The 19,864-nt window shown below is 41.3% G+C and overlaps 1 pseudogene; it reads left to right on the plus strand.

Moving 5' to 3' along the window:
* Positions 1-2,194: 2,194 nt before the first annotated feature.
* The window catches only part of LOC126450161 (mitochondrial-processing peptidase subunit beta-like), an 82,401-nt pseudogene continuing 64,731 nt past the window's right edge, over positions 2,195-19,864 (plus strand).

Below are 19,864 nucleotides of genomic sequence, written 5' to 3' on the forward strand. Positions count from 1 at the left end.
ACATTGCGTATACAAACCAGTAAATCTACGTAACAATTACATTTCACATCCACTAAGGTGCTATCGAGCGAGATGGCGGGGTAGTTAACACACTGGACTCGCATTCGCTAGAGAGACGGTTCCGACCCACGCCCCGCAATCCAGATTTAGGTTTTTTGTGAGCCCTAAATCACTCCAGGTAAATGTGAGGATGGTTCGTTTGAAGGGGAAAGACCGATTTCTTTCCCCATCCTTCACACAATCCCAGCTTGTGTTCCATCTCTAACGATATCAATGCCGACGGAACGTTAAACCTAGTCTTCGTGCCCTGAGGTATTCGTATTCAAATATATTGGCTACAGAGGGCTAAGAATTTTTACCGTGACATGAACTGTTGTCTTTCATATTTGCCAACATTAACTGGTAATCATCTACCTTTCAGTTGGATAACGTTTTCCCAGTTATTCTGCTGAGAAAACTACGTTTACTTTTCAAACTTTCAGTAATATCCTCGTTTCCTTTCTCCAGGAAAAGCAACTAACTGTTACTAAGATATTCTAATCTTTAGCAGTTCACCCGGCAGCTAAGAACTGCAGAAGCACCAATAATGAAACGTCACTCGTAACGTCATTGTACACGTCACCATGGAAATTGACATGGACACTCTTCTGTAGTTTTCCTCTATGAAGTGTCCGTTTCTACACGATACTGAGTGCGTAGGATGCGTTGCTACAAGAAATATAGGCACAAATCTTTTTCCATAGCCTTATTGATTACTGAGACCTAGCATTTTTAAACTTGTCTCAGAATATTTGTCTTCTCAAAGATCTTTCGTTTATTGGTATGTTTTTCTTTTTTTCTTTTACAATCGATGATTTTCCGATATCTTTGAACGTGATACGAGCGTTGTCCAGAAAGTAAGTTCCTATCGGTCGTTAAATGGAAACCATAGTGAAAATCAGAAACATTTTATTTGCAAGAATTAGCTGTGCTTTCCAGATACTTCTCTACATAGTCGCCACTCCGACTTAGACATCTGTCGGAGCGTTATACCAAATTTCCAACACTATCGTCATAGAACGCCGCCACATGTGCTTTCCAGTAATTCTCTACGTTGGTCTGTAGCACGTACCCTGTGCCCAAGTGTTGTCTTCGTATCCAGCGTTTCATGTGAACAGAGATGATACTCAAGACGAGACAATTGGGGCTGTGTTGCGCGTGATCGAACACTTCCCATCGAAACGGCTGCAGGAGCGTCTTCACCACCCTTGCAGTGTGCGGCTGAGAATTGCCATGAAGAAGGAAGTGCGTGGCAGTTGTGTTAGGTGGGCTGCATTCATTAAGGCGAAGCCTCTCAGCGGTCCCTCGCACTTGGATGGAGACATCGTTGTTCTAGGCACCTTTACTCGCTCACAGCGCGCTCGCAACTGAAAAGAGCGTCTTGATGCGATCGACGGTGATACTGGAGACACTACCCAACACATCTGTGCAAAGTTTCATTGGGTTTTCACTGTGGTGTCCATTTCGCGACCGATCGGAATTTACTTTCTGGACAACCCTCGTATCTGTTGATTTTTGCTCACACATGGAAAATGGTTCAGATAAGCTTAATATATACAGAATGATTCCATGATGATGTTACAAACGTATATAGTGGAGAAGGGTAAATGTATCAATTTAAGGTAAGGGACCCTGGTCCAGAAACGACCTGGTCCAAAATTAATAGGCTAAATTCGTTCTGATACCTCTGAGTGAACCTCTTTTACTGAAAACTCTTTGCTTGCCTTATTTTGGGGAGGGGTGGTATGGGCTAAAACAAGAAAAAATTGTCTAGTAAACTAGGGCTCTAAAATGCACACCTAAAGAACTATGAGCAGTTGCTCAGTAGAAGAGATGTGTTTCACAGTAGCAAAGATTGTCTTCATACCTACTAAGGTAGGCCATTTAGAGCCCATGGTTAGAGGACATATTATTTCTTTTTAGTCGATACTATCTCCTCCCAAAATATGGGCAGCAAAAAGCTTGCATTAGGAAAGATCGGCTGTCAGAGGTATCAAAACTATTTTCGCTTATAACCTTAGACTTGGCTTTTTACGGACCAAGGTCCGTTACTTCAGATTGATAAATTTATCCATCTCCACCATACCCAAAAGTTTGTAACATTACTATGGAATCACCCTGCGTGTATCCCTTAGCTTACATCCCAATGTGAACAATGGCGCTGCAGACTGATACAGTAAGTGGGAAACTTGTTCCGCAGGTAGTGGAAAAAACAGATTCTAATTCTAAAATGCACTCATATTCCGACGTAGTTCCGTCATAGGTCTACGCAGTTCGTTCATTGTTTCTGCTGTGACTTGGTTATCACCTCTGATTAGAGAATGGGGAGGCTGAGGAAAATACCCACCCACCTACAGCTACCATTATCTTTTCATTTGATAAAAACACATAGATGCCACAAATTTATGTAGGTATGCAAATAACGGGAAGTCAGTGGGTGCCAAGTCTGGTGAATGGGTTGAATGTTGTAACAATTTGTGCTTCAAATCTATCTCACTTCCTGTTTTCAAAGAACCATAGTAGCCATCGTCATGCTCTCCCTGAGAGACAATTTCTTGGAACCCATAGTTCCTATCACGAATTTAGGCATTTAGGTTGTACAGATGATATTATCCGTCTTACCAATAATAAGATATTGCATTCCAGATAAATTCCAGAATGTTTCTGGCAGATGAAATTCGACATTATTTGGTGTCAGACTCCCTGATTTATGGCATGAAGTGGTTGGGACATTTTTCATTTACCGTAACATCATAGCACAAAATCCGTGCGACTTATTCATTAGCACACTCAAAATATTTCGAGCAAAAGCTTTGCTGTTTTCCATTCAGTCAGCATTCAACAAATGCATAACATATCTTCCATACTTCACTAATAATAAATTTTCTTTTGTTACTCCAGTGATGTCACCTATTTCATCGCCTTTAATAGAATATTACTAAATACCATATTGTTGACGTTTATGAAGTTTTCTTTTGTGGTTGCAGGCTTGCGGCATACTTCACATAGACGCAGATCATCATTAAGAGAAGTACAGGAACTTTTGAACACAAGCCCCACATAACACCTTTTGCAGGACTAAACGTCACTAGTAGGACTAAGTGGATTCAGTTCCACTCTGCATTGTTGCAGGATTTTCATCGATGTCTTCAATGAGATCATGCATATTGCTTGATTCCACGCACTCCTCCCATATCCTCTGATGTCACCTAGGATGGTGAATGTTAATGGACCTGGGTAAGTTGTCCTATTATCAAATGGTGGAAAATTTACAATTTGAGAGGCACCCACATGCCTTGTTCATACTGTGGCATCAAGCAGTCAGGCCTGCAAGATGAGTGGTCTGCCAAGCAAGTGGATTTATTCTTATTTTATCGAATAACATCAATGACTGATTATGAGCTCTAGTACCCACAATTAAGCTACAAATTATTCTCCTGTTTGAATATTACGCAACGAAAACGGATAACGTACTTCTGACTATTAGTAATTTACACCACTCTGAGTGTTCACTACGCTCTGGCAATACCACATTTTCTTTCTTATTCAACGGCTTTGATCAACACGTGGCCATCGCACTGAGCGTGAATGGCGCACACATTACAAATTCTGGATATCATGACTACACACTATACGAAGAACAAGGCCAGCAATCTTTTTCTTTTCACTATCTTTTTTATTTCTACAAATTCTATTATGATTCAAAGATAACCTAAACACACCATTACATTTTATACAACAATTACACACGAGAAACTCCGCCCAGTGGGCATGGTTTTACATTGGTGATTCTCTACCTTATGGTCTCGTAATTATCTAAGGCTACAGTGCACTTTCTGGATAGGATGATGGATCTTTCGCTATATCTCACACTTCGACTCTCACACCCATCATCACGAAAATTTCCTCCAGACCGAGCGGTACAAAAAGGAATATGCATAACCCACTGCCTCTGAACCTATCTTGCTACTCTCCCATGCAAACCAAACATACTTAAATTACATGAAATACGTCACACTGGCAACATAGAATACAACACAAAGAATTGTCACAACGTTAGAATCACATCATTTTCAGCTTTCCCCACTTCAATTAGTATTCATCCCAGTTTCACACGACACTGCCCCACTTCGTAACTTTTCTTTCCTACTGCGAACTCTGGAGGATATATGATCGTCTTCCTGTGCAATGCAAGCCAAGTGGCGTTGCTGGATAGATGGCTGACTCACCTTGCTTCACTATCAGAGTATTATAGTTTGAATCTTGCGTCACACGGAAACATAACACAACAATGGTAATATTAATATCATTAAATATTCCACATGCATACCATTCTCTCCACTCTTTTGTATTTACGGAGCACACCTAAGACAGGTCTTACCAACATCCAGCGCCAGAGTGCTGAAGCATGGCCGTTCTTCAGGTCCTCTTGCAACTCCGCCAAAGTGGGGGAGGACCATGCTACCGTATTGGTCAGCCACATTTCAGGCGCTCAAAGCTCAGGTAAATTTCATCTCTTTGGTTCCACCAAAGGTGACCAAAGGACCTTCTCAAAGATGAACATATATTGCGCATTCACTATCCACGGTTAGCAGATGACCATACATTCATTCATTTCACAGATCTCACTAAATTGGATGTAGGGATTTATGTTGTGGAAGTGCACATGTGATCAGTTAAATAAATAAATTGTCATTCTTTCCTACACTGGGATCTGGCTTCCGTGTATTAAGTGAAACTGAGTTATTATTACAAAAAATATGTTGTTCTGACAAGAATAACGAAGAATGTTGTACCTATTTTTAATGTCGGGCAGTATTGTACCCTTTCAAAATTGCTGTGAAATAAAAATTATTTCTTTTCCATCATGTCACAGGCCACTTCTCATCAGATCCCCCGCTGCTCTAAGTGTAAAGCAGTAGGTAATTAAAAAATCCTCGTTTGGCCACTGACCTGTTGCCAAGTTATTAAAAAAAATCCAAGACAGCAGACCTATGGATGTGGGCCAAGACTTCTCGGATACCAAGTCACTTCTTTAAGTATAGAATGCAAGATGGCAGACATCCAGTTTCCGTGATTGCCAGGTCAGTTGTGCTAAGTTTAGAACTCACCAGACCAGTTTAACATGTTGGGACTTCAAAATAGCCAAGTTTCCTTATGTTTAAAATGGCTTTTAAACAATTTCCCCCATTTCAGAGTTTAAAATGGAGGGAAATTAAAAAATCAAGTCGTCCTAAGTTTAAATCCACTTTTACCATAAACAATTTTCCCCCAGCCCAATTGCCAGCCCTCTTGGGCTGTTTAACAGTTGCCACCAATGGTGGGCTATGGCAGAAGCAGTTTTATGTATTGTAACAAATGCGTACCTGCATGAGTTTGCAGCTCTGCTTACCAAAACAAAATGTCTGGACCACTTTATGCTACTGGACTCTGTCGCCAGTTTTACACCCATAACAAATTGTTTTAGCCCACTTTATTTTATGTGACATGCCAATGCGGGGAGGGGCAATTTGTTACAATTTTGCTGTGATGTGATGATATGTAGGACAATTTGTTACACTTCTTGCTCTAACACAGTGATGTATTGTGCAATTTATTAAATCCAGATGCATAAATATAACTTAGCAGTGGAATCTAATTCTAGAAAGCACTCATCTCAATTTAACATAGAGGATGTTGTGGCCTGATAGCGTGGATACAAAAATATAAACTGTCAGAATGTTGTTATATATTTTATGTCTCATATGGAATTTTCACAGGCTGCCTAACTCTTCATCAGACCCTGTCATGGCTGTTTCCATGGTCAGGAATGTACCAGTATGGAAACACACTCTTTCAGCAACGTGATGGCATCTTTATTTGGAGCTCACACGATTCCATAGCCAGCACAGCATTCGCAGTTGTCTGCTTTCCCATGTCCTGTAAGGCTTTCCATAACAACACAGCTGTCAGTCCTACTTTCACATCCTAAAAACTGGGGTTTCCCTGATATAATGCAATGTAACAGTTATGGAATGAATTTATAACTGACCAGTTTTCCCTATACAACGTTATCAGGCCAAAATAGTTGTTCCAATTTACGTTGTACTGCAGCTGCCTACCCCCACCATACCTCCTGCAGTTTTCAGTCATCTGGTGTACTCAACAGACGTATGCTCTACACCATAGAGCCAGATTTATCATATATCATCTATATCTGCAGTCGTCAGTCTCAGTAAAACCAGGACTTGCACAGATGAATGTAAGTATGAACCAATTTCCCTCTTAGTATTGTTACTCACTGTGTTATCTATGTGTGTGTTCACAGTTTTCGTTTTCTTCTCCATAAGCACAAACAGTCTGTGATTTGCTGGAGCAGAAATCAACTCAGTATGTAGACAGTCACACTGATGCAGTGCCTGATATGTTGGAGCAGTGTGCATAACTGCTTCCAAATGGACTCCCTGATGCAGCACCTGATAAATTAGAGAAAGAAACTGTTGTGTCATATGTCAAGGAAGCACTGAAAAAATTTACCTATGGGCAGCAGTATGTAGAAGAACTGTAACTTAAGTTTAAAAGAGAGTTGACAATGCATTGAATATATACATATGTATGGGATCAGTTCACGATAGAAGTGGCTCTCCATGGTATACAGCCACTGTAAAAAAAACTTCAGAAGAAACAGTGACTATTACACAATAGGTGTAAGAGTATAATACTATATCTAGAGAGAGAAAGGACAGAGGGAGACAGATAGATAGAGAGAGAGAGAACATTACAGTTCATGTTGACACTATGTCAAAGTGACATAGCACATATATATGCAGTGATGCATAGTAGATCATACATATCAGCTGTGGTTAATATGTTAGAGGAATTTAAGAGTCCATACATTTTCACTTGCTGTTGTTAGAATTTACAGTTCATTATTAGAAGAGACAACATATATTAAGTCATTACAGCCCATTTACTTAGAGGAATGGTAATCTGTTTTTAGTATGAAAAAATTTGATTCAGTTACCGACACTCGGCCGCGCGGGTTTAGCCGAATGGTCTAAGGCACTGCAGTCATGGACTGTGCGGCTGGTCCCGGCGGAGGTTCGAGTCCTCCCTCGGGCATGGGTGTGTGTGTTTGTCCTTAGGATAATTTAGATAGAGTAGTGCGTAAGCTTAGGGACTGATGACCTTAGCAGTTAAGTCCCATAAGGTTTCACATACATTTGAACGTTTGAACCGTCACTTGGTGGGATTGTAATAGATATAATCTATCTGTTACCTGTATGTCTGGCTGAGCTACAAGTACCACACGTCTTTATGACCAAGCTCATTTTCTGTCCACAGGTTGGGAGTGATCTAAGAGCAGAGCTATCATAATACATTACCAGTACTGAATTTCATTATGCGCTCATTACCCCTGAGTCAAGCAAACAGAATCTGTATGCACACACTAGAAGAAAGTGCTTGCCTAAAAAAATTAAAGTGTTTGCAGGTGAACCGTACATGATGACTGTGGCAGAGAGATTGTCCCCTGTGTGTGCCACTGCATTATTCATTCCACTGAGTATTGTGTCCCAGTATGGCGCCCTTCATCATTCCTTATCAAGAGCACAACTTTTCGCTGGCACGAATCACATCTGGAAAGCCGAGAACACGCTGAAGGTGATCCTGGCTCAGGCAGACCTCCAGCTCCGAAAACCAACAAAAAACGTCGAACGCGTGCGTGTTCTTACGAGATTTTTCCTCCACGGCAAGCTGTCATTCAAGTGTTTTGGAGAGATATCCTTGAAAGACTAGGAAAAAGGTGAATGGAGTGATGCCGCACATTGCAGACAAGTGGATGCTGAATCATGATCACGTCCCGTGTCACATGGCTACGTCCATCACGGAATTTTTGACCTCAAAAGGCATGTCTGTTGTTCCGCAGCCCACCTATTCACCTGATATCAGTCTTTTGACTGTTTTCATTTCCCCAAAATCGGAAGATGTCTTATAAGGCGTCATTTAGGGAGTCGGGTGAACTCTAAAAAAAGTGACCGTCATGCTACGGCCCTACTAGATGAAGCTTTCCAGCGCTGCTACCAAGACTGTGAACAACGACTCTGCCGGTGTATGGCTGCCCTTTGAGGAGACAATACTGCTGTTTGAAAAAAATAAGAACTTTGTTAGATAAAAAATCGGTCCCATTACTTCGGCCACACTTCTCGTATGAAGGTTAATTCAAGGAACTACTGTAAGGATGTTAATACGATTTTCACTAATACACATAGTGATTTACAAGGAGGATTCGTGTATATAATTCATAAATATTTGGTGCAAATTGGCTGGACTATGATGAATCACAATTCCCACGGCGTTTTTCTGTTTGTATGTGAAGGCTAATTTGGCGGTACTGATTCTGATAGCTCGCAGAAAGATGGCGCGACGGCCGTCGAAATGCGAACGATCACGGAGCAAAAAGACACAAAGCTCGCATTTTTTTAGCGGGTTGCGGTCAGGCAGCCCATTGGCCACTTTGGGGGCTATTGTAAGCCAGCAAGTCGATTGCGCGGCTTACATCGTTTAATTTAAATGGAAGTGATGCTACTCAGTTACCTAAAGTTGTTCTCAGATTTTTAATAATAACTCTGTGCGATGTCCCTTAAACAAAGTAAACGCTACGCCAGATATGTCGTCTGGTCGTAGGTACTACGTATTTAGTGTTATGCGTGCGAAGTCGAAGCTGGTCGCTAGTACGCGTTTATAAAAGAAAACATCGCAGGAACGATCCACTTATGAATAAAATAGGATTCCTTGACACTTCGGAGTACAATCAAAATGATTAATACAGCTGTAAGTGACGCAAGCTGCTATTTTTGATCGAAGCACTTCCACCAGAAGCTAGTGACAGGGGCAGCTAACATGGTGGACAACTTCTTCAAGTTTCAGACATCATGACAACTGCAATTATTATACCTACATGGTAGCTTCCCCCTCATCTTTTGGCAGTATTTCCAGATTTCAACTATTTTGAATTACATTATTTTTTCTTTGGCTTAAAAAGTCCCACAACAAACATATTAAAAATTGACCATGCTACGTTTTACTTATGGGCGACGGAATGGTATAAAACAATTTCTATTGCTTTTCGTCCGATGTATTTACTATTCCGAGAACATAAAAATCTATCTGGTTCGCAAAAAACATACAAGACGCAGAACCAGAATATTATTTACCTTCGGTTATTTATCCTTTGCTGTGAGTATAACGTTTTATAATACGCCAAACAAGATACGTAGGATTTTTTCAAATCCCTTCGCCTCACCAAACAATATTTATAGCACATATAACGGCGGAAATTGCCAAGTAGTGGAGCTCGTTACACTAGCGGCTGTTTCTGTCTGCTACTGAATTTGAATGATTTTCTTTGGTGTCATCTCCGTCTTCATAAAAGGGTGAAATTAAACACCCAGAGAGATAATTAAATTTCCGCTCTCAACATCGTAGATGACAATATCTGTCCAAAATAGTACATAAGGATAAGAAACATGCCACACTGAAAGCGGAAAATAAAACTAAGATATTACATTGCACCCAAAACAGACTGAAGTTATTCAGTCGTACAAAGTTTATCGGCATTAATTTATACACGTGGCACACAAAATGGTGTGTCCTATGACCTTGTATTTCCTGATCTGCAGCTGAAGTTTTAAAGTTATCTGTCAATGACGACTTTAATTCAGTATTTTGAGTGGAGATCATGAGGTTTAGAAACATTACTTAACTCATGTACAAGAAAGATGCATTTATACCTGTGAAAGAAAGGGAAGACCATCGAAGACAACGTTTACGTTGAAGGATAGCACTACTTTCTTATAGCGTTGCAGTGCATAAATTTGTCTGTATTTCATAATTTTCTTAATAAAATTTGTTAGACACAAATCACAATGTTTCACTGTATGTGTCACTGTATTCACTACCATTTTTCTTCTTTTTCTGTTCTTTTTTTCTTTTTTTTTTGCGCAGCATATAGCTTCGTTTGAATCAGATTCTTCCAAAATGACACGTATAACAATGAACATGAACATGATAACAAGGAAATATACATGTTCTATGTATTGGCTCTAGATGCGTAATTAGTTTTTCGATATCATTTAGAGACATTTGTTTCAGATACTGTTATTACAAGCTTTTGTAAGAAAGTTGTTCAAGTTACATTTAATAACGTTTAAATATCACTGGTTAAAAACAGTCTTCGTTGCAATACTGTTAAGCACTGGTTTGCTGTATGCCACATACGGATTGGACGAATTTAAATATTACAGTCTTTTGTTTTGTCTAACGAGACTACAATTCTGTTTTCTTGATGCCATGTATGGGTATGTTCGATCTGCTCTGTGGATGGAGAGATCCTTCTTCGCCTTGCCATTAGTCCAGTACCTCTGGAGAAACCATCCATAAAACCTATAGCTGAGCAGCATCTGGCATCGTAGTATGATCTGGATACGTTGTTTGACGTCAAGCAGGCAGGTGGCGTTAACGACAGCAACATGTAATGACAGGATGCTTTGCCAACAGGACAGTTGGTCGGCCTTATGTGTTTTAGCTCATTATGATCTTCATGTTAAAGTTCGAACAACAAATATTAGTTTTAAGTCATATCAGATACACTTGTCTTAGTGACCTCTACCAGAACACGTACTTGCGTGTCTACAGTAGACAGAGCCGGTTTGAGAAGATTTTTCCACAGAAGTGGCTTAGCATTTAATGTCCTCCTCCTCTTTATGTACAGTGAAAGACACGCCTTGTGTGCTCAGAAATTAATGCACCGCGTGTTTTCTTCAACAGTTCTCTATTGAACATAATGAGAACTACACACACACACACACACACGAAAGAATGGCGTTTTTATCTGCGCACCCTATTTTTCCACGTAATCTCCATCCAGTTCTATGGCCTACCTAGAGCGCGAAACAAGGGCGTGTATGCCCCGTGAGTACCAGTCCTCGTCCAGGTGGCGGAACCAGTGCGTCACTGTGTAAATCACCTCCTCACCGTCCTCAAAATACCGAGTCGTAATGCGTCTGCCCTCGCGAATGACAACATCAGCTCGCTGCAACATGTCAGGTGTGACAGCCGTGGATCTCTCTCCGACCGCTGCAAATGGTGGAGCTCCGCCGAACCGCCTTCTGATGACCTCACCCACCGTGTCCAGTGACTAACTGTATTTCTGTCGACAGCAGATGCTCCATAGACTTTGCACAAGCATTTGTGAATATTCCTCATACTGTATTTTTCTGCAGTGAGAAATTCGATGACAGCATGTTACTTGTAACATACATCACCTACAGACATCATTTTGAATTTGTCCTGCAGCTCCGCTGTCTGTCGGAAGTGACGGAAACTTGACGCGCTCACTGAGGAGACTTCCAATAATAAATACGTAACTTTTTGAGTTCGTAGCATTGTTTTCGGCTGAGAAAAAAAAATGCGGTGCATTACATTCTGGGAAACCCTCGCAGTATGGTTTCGTATCCTGATACGGATACAAACCTTTGATTATCCCTGAAGTAGGAAATCTGAGTAAATACGACCCCACATGTTGGACAAGTGTAATGTCAGATGGTCTGATCCACAAAAATTACCATTTATCTATCGTCTTAGTGATTGGGGAAGACTTGCGATACTTGTAAATCGAACATAAGGTACCGATTCAACTTGACATTCACAAATGAGGCAAAATAAACAGTTCTTGCTGTCACTACTGCGATAAATTATGGGATATCGATATATTATCAAACAAAAAGTGAAATGAATAGTGATTTATGTTCTAGCACAGCAGTTCTCATTTATGTCACATGTTACTCGTTCAAGATACTGGAACATCACACTTGACCTATGTAAAAATGAGTACAAATTTGCTATTTTTTAATGAAGAATACAAATTTACTTGTAAAATCTATTATGTGCGAGAAGTTTCAATTACATATATTATTTAGACATTGATCAAATAATGGGTGGAATTTTACTGTAAAAATAAAAATACAGGAAATTGTTTAAAAGCGACCTACTTCAAGTTGTTTATTTGTTAAAGTTTGCGTTGATTGTTCAAATGGCTCTGAGCACTATGGAACTTAACATCTAAGTTCATCAGTCTCCTAGAACTTAGAACTACTTAAACCTAACTAACCTAAGGACATCACACACATCCATGCCCGAGGCAGGATTCGAACCTGCGACCGTAGCAGTCACGCGTTGCGTTGATGTAATGACTCTGTGTCTTGAAGTTAGTGATCATATACAGTTTATTCTCTTTCTTAATATGTCCCAACACAATAAGAAAACATCAAGGCTAACTTACTTCTGTTCCAGTACTTACAGCCATAAAAAAATGCAGCTGCTTTTATGGAGCTGTCCACCTTATTTTTTAATTTTCCCATTTTAAATTCTAATCAGAATGAATCTTTAACCCTTTAGCACAAGTTTGGGATAAAATAAATCCTGCTGCATTTTCAATACCCTCGTACCATTGTCAGTTAAACTAAAGATCTTGTAGTAGCGTGTAAGTTACCCATTTGACGCATCGTCTTGTTGAGTAAATGTGTGGCTTCTAGTGTTTCCATAGAATTAATATTAATTTCGCAATTATTGCAAATTTATCTATATATTTAGGTACAAATGTGTTCCAAAACGCCGCGCATAAAAACAGGATACTTTGGTGCTCATACCTCAGGTTCTATTCTTGATAAAAAGATAGGATCAAGCGTTTTGGATAGCTCTTGGCTTAGGTAATATTTGTATAACCAACAGAATGATCGTCTAACTGCAACTGTCGTACACTACAGGGTCAATTTTTGATTATTACACACTTCCTCCAGCTTAGGCAAATTGAGAAAATAGATTGGTTCTCTTTGCATTAGTTATGGTCTACTGTTCTCTGTAAAGGGCTTGTTGAGGCAACATTTAGTACATGGACGTTTCCTGAGAAAACCCGAAAAAGCGTGTTTCACAATTTTTTCGCCGTCAGCAGCGGATATTTAGATAACAAACAGCAGCAAATTGCTCAGAATTCAACGGTATATTCTCAAAGCATTTATCTAGAAGAGCCACTTCCCATCTTCAAAAATATTTTTCCATTATCGAGTAACACTCTAAAAACATGGTTTTTGGATACAGAATGAGCAGCTGTAATTTTTACGGTGTATGTCTAAGATCCCGATCTCGGAGAGACTCGAATTTTTTTTAGTCTCTTCATCCATTTCCGAAATACAGACGTTCAAAATTATGATACCGGTTCACGTAAAATCCAGCGTGAGGGGAAAACGTGGTTTAGAAAGTGACATAGCACGGAGTAATATGCTGCAATGTGTCTCCGTTATCGTCAGAAGGGTTCTGGGAACCCCACGTTGTATTACTAAAGCACAAGTAGAATTTTTGTGCACGTAAAATCCTATATGAAGTGTAAAATTAGTTTTGCGTTATTTCAATTTCACGTAAGTAAACCATCACTGACCCGTAAAGTTCTTTTCAAATGAGTGAAATGCCATGCTGTGGCAGGAAAAGAAGAGAACAAGCAGGACAGTGATCCTACTGGATCACAAAGATGGATAATATGGTTCTGCTTAGTTAAGAGTCTCTGACTAAAAAGTGGGTTACTAGCTGTCTCAGTCTACCTTCCTCAGCATCTTTAAAATTTTTCGAAGAGCCGTTAACATGTGGACATAGTCATGCTTTTTTATGCTGAGAGAAAAGGTGGCATTGGCATTGGGAAAGATGCGGGAAAGTAATAAATACTGGAAGGTAGAAGACAGTGGTTGTGGTATAGAAAGAGCGTAGGAGACAATGGCACCGTGAGAGAAAGACACAGCGGCAGTGGAATATAGTTGACAGTAACAGAACGGCGCAAGGAAAAGAGTGAAGGACACAGTGCCGATGGAAGAGGAATTAAAAGACGAAGAAAGTGGAAGTGGGTGAGCGCCAGCGACAATGAGAGAGTCTATGACGGAGAACTGCGCGACCGCTACGGTCGCAGGTTCGAATCCTGCCACGGGCATGGATGTGTGTGATGTCCTTAGGTCAGTTAGGTTTAAGTAGTTCTAAGTTCTAGGGGACTGATGACCTCAGAAGTTAAGTCCCATAGCGCTCAGAGCAATTTGAACCACTTTTTTTTATTGAGAATGGTTAAGTGGATGAGATTGGTATGAGCGACTTACAATGATGTACATGAAATGTGTTCGCATTTGCGAATGTAGTCTACCATCGGCTGAATAATTAAATGACGACAACGGAAATACGTGCCGGAGCGGAACTCGAAACCGCATTTCAAAATGATTCAAATGGCCCTGGGCACTATGGGACTCATCAGAGGTCATCATTCCCCCAGAACTTAGAACTACTTAAGCCTAACTAACCTAAGGACATCACACCCATCCATACCCGAGGCAGGATTCGAACCTGCGACAGTAGGTGTCGCGTGGTTCCAGACTGAAGCGCCTACAACCGCTCGACCACACCGGCCGGGCGAACCCACATTTCACTCTTATCACGAGCGTTCGCCTTATCATTCGGCTACGTGCATGCATTCCGAAGGAACATGGCGTCGTACTTCAGAATAACATTGGCACTGCTATACCGTATTACAGCGATGTGGACACAGTGACAGATACAGACACATAGAGAAAATAATGACGATGGATTGGACTTAATGAAAGAGAATGGGCAGGTGGAAGTGGATAGCTATGAGTGACTTACAGTGAAAGACTACTGGGTTCAAATCGCTCTGAGCACTATGGGACTTAACATCTGAAGTCATCAGTCGCCTAGAACTTAAAACTACTTAAACCTAACTAACCTAAGGACATCACACATATCCATGCCCGAGGCAGGAATCGAACCTGCGACCGTAGCGGTCTCGCGGTTCCAGACTGAAGCGCCTAGAACCGCCAGGCCACACCGGCCGGTGAAAGACTACTGTTCGTGAGCGAGTTACGGTTAGGGGAGCTGGTGGGAGTGGGAGGTGAGTTGCATTTTAAAAAACGGGCGAATGTGCTCTCATCCAAAATTTTTGGGAAAAATCTTAAACATGCTGAGGAAGGTAGAACGAGGCGATTATGTACCCCACTTTTCAGCTCGAGTTTTTCAATTGAAGAAGAGCATAATCGCGTTTTTCGCTTTGCGATAGGAGCATTTTCCTGTTGGTGGTCTTATGATCGAATACTCTAGTGTGCCCAAAACGTTGTGGCTTCGAGTTATAATTATAGAGTAGCTTTTGAAATTTATGAAAAATAGTAACTTTCGAGGTACCATGACTGTTCGTTTGGCACCTAGGGGGAAACCGGACGTGTTCTCTAACGGAACAACCCTTATCAGAAAACGAAACTAATATTTGCTGCGGAGGTAAGTATCTATATTTAATTGATCAAATTTTGGAAGGTACCAAAGCAACATTATAGTCTGTGACTGCATCGGTTTCCTGTGAACTTACACATAGATTAAGCATGTAAATACAAAACGCATCTAAGTGTTGTGACGCTGGTTTTGTGGTTTTGTTGTGCGTGCTCGCGACGGAGCTACACTCACATATAAACAACATGTCAGTGTTCATAAATTATCGTGTATCTGTCTCTGCACGAATCTAGAGATAATACGATTAAGCTACATGCACACGGAAAAGTAAAACGAACACAAATGTACACAAAATATTTCGCTATCTCTTTGCGGTTGGTACGTGCGTAACACGCAAAGGAAATTTAATTTATTTATTTCGCAACAGAGCTGACGAATTTGCACCCTCAGCGCATGAACATCACTTTCAGTTCCGATTTCGTTCGCAGCTCGTGGTCTAGTGGCTAGCGTTGCTGCCTGTGGATCACGGGGTCCCGGGACCTATTTCCGGCTGGGTTGGGGATTTTTCTCTGCCCGGGGCTGGGTGTTTGTGTTGTCCTCACCATTTCATCATCATCCTCATCATTCATGACAGTGGCTAGATTGGATTGTGCAAAAGCTGGACTGTGTCAAAATTGGGACTTTGTACAGGCGCTGATAACCGCGCATTTGAGCCACTGATTCTATGACATAATTCTTTTACAGTTTGAGCTAAATTTCGCAGCTATAGCTTTTAGGTAATTACGTGGGCCAGCGTCAAATCGAATTAATGTTTTTCTCTGCTCTCTACGAAGAGAATTGGTTAGGAAACAGTAATCTGACTGCGATCAGCTATTTAAATCGAAGAGTTAAGACACAAATAGCTCTTGTTGTCTCGCTTGGGAGATTAATATTCACTTACGTTCCGTGAAATTGCTGAAACCAGAACATTGTAGACGTTGTAGACTTCATTTATTTGTGGCTATTGTTTGCTCCAATTCCCTATTACTTGGAATAAAAGTCTCAGCCTCTAACTTACTGTTGTCTCGACCGTGATGGCACTGGACTTCATCTCTTCTAGCAAGTGTTGCGGGTAGCTAAATTGAACTTTATATGAGGTAACATGGCGATACCACCGACCAGGAGTCATACAAATCCAAGAAAAACTTGAATACGTACACTGAAAGATAAACAATCGCAGCACCAAAAAGTTGCTAGACGAGTTTCTACATCTGAAAGATGATCTCTCTTCAGATCTCCTGTCAGTGGCATAAGAGTGGCGCTGCTAGCGCTACTATGAGGATGTAGATCGTGTGTACTTTAAACACACGCTGTAACGGTCTTCAGCGTTAGTTATCTTGTGGTGAGTTGATGATGTTCGTCAAGAATGCCTTCAAGGCGATAAAGACACCATTATCAGCGCCTCACCAAGTTTGAACGAGATCGTGTAATGGTGCTACGAGAGGTTGGATGTTCCTTCTGCGGTACAGCACAAAAACTTGGCAGAAATGTAGGCACGGTATGTGATTACGAGTAGCGGTGGTGACGAGAATGTGCGATCGCAAGAAGGCCGGCCTTCGGACTGCCGCGTAGTACTACCGAGAGGGACGACGACCGTGTTCGGGGTATTGCTCTGCCGTGTCGTATTGCATTTGCAGCAGCAATCTGATCAGCAGTTGGCATGACAATGACACAACGAACTGTTACAAGATGGTTACTTCAAGGACAGCTTCGAGCCAGACGTCCTGTAGCGCGCATTCCACTGACCCCAAACCGTCACTAAAATGGGGTCAATCGAGAGTTCGTTGGAGGGAAGGGTGGAATTCTGTTGTATTTTCTGATGAAAGGTGGCTCTACATAAGTGCCAGTGTGGCCGTGTGTTGATTATAAGAAGGCTAGCAGAGGGCGTAAAACCATCCCGTCTGTGAACTAGACACACTGGGCCTACACCTGGAGTCTGGAGTTATGGTCTGGGGTGTGATTTCGTATGAGTGCAGGTGCACTGTTGTGGTTATCCCACGCGCCCTGACTGCAAAATTGTACGTCAGTCTGATAATTCGACCTGTTGTGCTGTCATTGATGAATAGCATTCCAAAGAGTGTTTTCCAAGAGGATAACAATCGCCCCAATACCGCTGTTGTAATCTATCATGCTCTACAGTGTGTCAACGTGTTGCCTTCACCTAATCTATCATCAGATCTTTCTCCAGTCGAGCACATATGGTACGTCATTAGACGACAGTTCGAGCGTCATCCACAAGCACCATTAAGCGTCGCTGCACTAACGGACTAAGTGTATTGGCATGGAACTCCATCTCAAAACCTGACATCCGGCACCTGTACATCACAACGCATGGTTGTTTCCATGCTTGCATTCAATATTATGATAGGTAAGCCGGTTATCAAAATACCGGCGTTTCACACTTGCAAATGGTTTATCTCGTACAGCTTCACCAATGATACAGCAATGTAAATCACTTAAACAAGTTACCTAGACAAATGTATTCTTGAAATTTCATTACTCTTCATTAATTATTTTTTGGTGTTGCGAATTTTCTTCGTCATTTTAACACATGGAATGGAAGATAGCCTGTTACAATTAGAGTAGCAATTACTCCACATATAGAAATACCACAAGTGCTGCACAGAAAACGTCTTGCTGGAGGTCAAGCAAATTAATTGACATCAGATTATTTGCAAGAGGAAAATTAACAATTTCTCTGGCCCCTTTCTTGAGAAAGTGAACGCGAAGTGTGAGTTACGGTAGAAACAACCAATAGCTAGGAGATTTACTTTGCCTGAAGCCCAGGGAGGGGCGGTATAAATTTACCTATCGTGGAAGCATAGAAAGCTTAATCACGCCGACGACCCGTTCGCTCACGGGAGTATCACTAGGAAATCACGAACGGAAATGTCAATCTTATTACTGTTCAAAGGCAATACCCGAGTTCTCCACAGTTCAAGAGGCCACCAAACACCGGATTCTCGTGCCAAACCTATAAAATATGCTAGCACTGATCACAAAGTGCTCCGTCCAAGAACTGCTACCGACTGGAACCTGGATTTGTGAGCGCGTCTCCCATCAGTTTTGCTTATTCGGACCCCAAAGCCCTGAATGCGTCCGCCAGCAGAAAGAAGACTCTGTGGCCAACATAGACCGGCTGTCCGTTACGATCTGTTACGGCCAGCGAAGCCAGGCCACACAGCTCAGAGGTTGGCGGTAATGGAGTGGCGCCAATTCTGAGAAGGGCTGAGCGGTCTAGCGTTCCTCCACCGAAGCCGTGGCATGAATTTCAAACTAACGGCCCCTAAGCGTTTGCAGAAATTCCCCATCTTGTCAATTATTTGCAGTAATTAATCCGAGGTCAGGAAATTTCTATATCCCCACGAGACGACAGTGCTACGTTTAGGCAAGTGCATGATGGTTACTGATTTCCGGGGAAAAATTACTTTAAAGCCTTTTTTTGATCAATTAATTTCGTTAACTTTTTAAATATTGATTTTAGCAACTCGTGAACTATATCATTTCATTCGAAACTCCAATGAAGGTCTGCACCTGCGAATGGAAGGGTACACTGCATTTTATTTTATCACTCTCTTTTTATCAAGAAAGAGAACAGGGCTGCAGGCGTTACTTATTCATTGTTCTTGACCAGAGAAAAGTTTCTGCTCTACGGTGTTGAAGAGTTGAGTATTTTCAGTGAACAACTTAGAGGTGTATATCATGACTTTCAGTATCCAGATTTAATGTTTAATGACTGCTAGAGACCAAAAGTCTAATATGGACCATGAAATGGTTTAAATGGCTCTGAGCACTATGGGACTTAACTTCTGAGGTCATCAGTCCCCTAGAACTTAAAATTACTTAAACCTAACTAACCTAAGGACATCAAACACACCCATGCCCGAGGCAGGATTCGAACCTGCGACCGTAGCAGTCGCGCGGTTCCAGACTGTAGCACTTAGAACCGCTCGGCCACCTCACCCAGCTGGACCATGAAAAACATTTATCTTTCTCTCCAAAAATTTAATTCATGTTAAAATATTACTCGCAGTTGTATGAGACATAAAGATTTGATACTGACTATTTGTCTTATTCGTTGAAAATGACGAACGTCATGCCCTTGATATAGCTGTTTCGTAATACAACGCAGAAATGCATGTAAAATAAACGTCTCGTCGCCTTATTTGCCACTGCTGTCAATTAGTATTTCCTATTCTTAAAATAAAGTAAGTAAGTTCCTTTTGTGACACTAACACCAACTAATCTACGTATCCACTATTATCCTATCATAGTCTCAGCCCAGTAGAAATCTGGTAATTTTATCATTTTCCGGTCTCCGCGACGAATAACTGATAAAGGAAAAACACACACTTACGACATGTGGCTGATAAAAGAACACGTCAGCACGTCAGCGGCTCTAAATGGGATGTGGCACGAACTGGACCGCTTTTTGCTACCAAACGGTTTACAATCATGTAAGGCCTTCGTCTGTGGAAAGTTT

The sequence above is a fragment of the Schistocerca serialis genome, chromosome 1, assembly GCF_023864345.2.
Source record: "Schistocerca serialis cubense isolate TAMUIC-IGC-003099 chromosome 1, iqSchSeri2.2, whole genome shotgun sequence".
Taxonomy (NCBI): domain Eukaryota; kingdom Metazoa; phylum Arthropoda; class Insecta; order Orthoptera; family Acrididae; genus Schistocerca; species Schistocerca serialis.